The sequence below is a fragment of the Trichosurus vulpecula genome, chromosome 2, assembly GCF_011100635.1.
Source record: "Trichosurus vulpecula isolate mTriVul1 chromosome 2, mTriVul1.pri, whole genome shotgun sequence".
NCBI lineage: Eukaryota > Metazoa > Chordata > Mammalia > Diprotodontia > Phalangeridae > Trichosurus > Trichosurus vulpecula.
In genome coordinates this window covers 23250379-23252704 of record NC_050574.1, presented here as the reverse complement: position 1 = coordinate 23252704, position 2326 = coordinate 23250379, and positions in this window count along the sequence as shown.

The window sequence follows — 2326 nt, the reverse complement described above, 5'->3', positions numbered from 1 at the left end:
AACAAACAATTTTGAAGTGTTTCCTAGCTAAGTACCCAGTTGGCCTAGGGGCAGGGAACCCAGCCCTGGAAAAGCTTACATTCTCATATCATTTTATAAATATGGGATGGGCCTGGCACATTCAAGAGTTTGTCATTACTCAGCTCCTCCTGAACTGTGTAACTGGCATTTGGAGAGGAGAGTTGTGGCCATCCGTCAATGCTTACAAGTGCACAACAAGCCTCATTTTACCTAACGAGCTTTTTTCATCTCTTCCCCTGAGACTGTTTTGCCATTAGATCCTGTTTGAATTCTGCCCAAGCACAGCCACCAAGAAAGCAGCCAGGTACACTGTAAAGCAATCTGTAGTTGCCCATAGATGGACTACTCACAAAGCTATTCACAGGAGCAGCTCGGGGCAGTGCTGTCCAAGAACTTGCAGAGACAGTTGGGGAAAGCCAGGATGTAGGATATTTTTAGGGGGAAAGCACTACAGTCATGCTAGATTAGAACTGCATGGGATGACAGCTCATCTTCCTTGAGTAATCTTAATGACTAACAGTCCGCATCATTAACAGGCTGGGCACTGAAACCAAAACATGTTAAACGGGAGCTGAGTGTGAAGGTCTGACTCTAACCCGATCAGCCCTGTCAGTCTGGAATTTCAAATACGTATTCGAATTCACGTGTGCTATGGCAGCTCATGTGAACGCTATCTCTTTGGCCTGTCCATTTGATAAGCACAGAATGTGAATGCCAGTCCACTCTTTCCCCTCCCAGATATCCCAGCACTTCAGTTACTAAGTGATCAAGGGAAGGGGACTTAAGGTCCTCCAAAGGCCAGAGACAACTGGCATAGCAGTATGAAAATTAAAGTAACAAGAAAACTAACAAAAATGAATAAACTCCTTTTAGAAAAAATACAGACCACTGGCATCTCTTGGAGCCTAGTACTGTTCTCACAAAGTTACAAGGGAGTGGAGCAATTCCTCCTTCCATTAAACCCTGGAAACTTGTCATATATTATCCTGTCCCTTGCCCTGACTCAAGTCAATTACATTCATTCTGGTGAGAAAAGGGTTAAGTTACAGAAGTGCGCTCTGCCAAACTGCCGATTATTTATGGGCAAGATGTTTGGATTTGAGGAAAGTAATTCAGCTAAGAAACAAAACAAAATGATAAAAAAAAATCACCTCCCCTAAAGTAATTGTTTAAAATAGGGAATGACTAACTTGTTTACAACAACATGCCTGGAAGAATAACAAGTATGATAAATGTGTATGGTTCAGGACGCTACTTTAAAAACAGAGTTGTGTATGTTAGCAACATGGCCTCAGAGATGAACAGTAGTGGTAGAGGTGGTGGTGGTGGGGGTGGTAGTAGTAGTAGTAACAGTAGTAGCCTTCACATCGAGTTGTAAGATTTGCAAAGTGCTTTAACAATGAGGAACTCGTCTGATCCTCACAGCTCCCCAGGAAGGCAGATGAAGAACCTGAGGCAGAGAGTGGTAAAGTGACTTGCCTAGAGTCACACAGCTAGTAAGATTATGTATGAAGCTGGATTTGAACACGGCTCTTTCCAACTTTCAGGTGTAGGGTTCTCTCCTACAATCCACATGGGCTTTCCCTGTTTGGGCATGCCTAGGAAACCGCTCCATTTCTACTAGATGTGAAGTTTTGATTTGTCTCAGCAGTTACATAACATGCTCTATACCTCTGACCACCTTGTTGTAATGAGAACACCTGAACGGCATACATGTCTTAGGCTAGTGTTTGGGGGTGGGGGGTGAGGTGGGGAGATGGGAACCAGACCAGACTTGTGATTTCATTGGCACAGGAAATTCCCTCTATCTACTCACCTTAGTCCCTTCTCTGAAGCTAAACGTAGAGAGTCGCCTGGAGCACCCAGAGTTTAGGTGACTGGCCCAGGGTCATACTGCCAGGCAGGTCAGGTGGGCTAGGGGCAGCGGGCCAAGCCATGGAGGTACTGCACTAACTTTAATTCAGGGCTTTCTGCCTCGGAGGCCGGCTCTATCTACTTTGGAATCCTGCTGCCCCCTGATACGACAGCACTCGCAGTCAAAACCAGTTTATTAATGACTTTGAAATTATCCTAAGAAAATAATCACTAAAGCCTTCCACACTCACTTTCTGTTCCCAGGCTCCAAACCTGGAAGTCATCTTCACTTCCTCCCTCTCTTCCACCCTCCATATCCAAGGGGTGGCCAGACCTACTGATGGAAGACTCTATCCTGTCTGTCCTCTCCCCATTCACTGGAGTGCTGTCACTGTCTCTCCTCTGCTCAACAACTGTCCATGGCTCTCTATTATTTCCTGGATAAAATTAA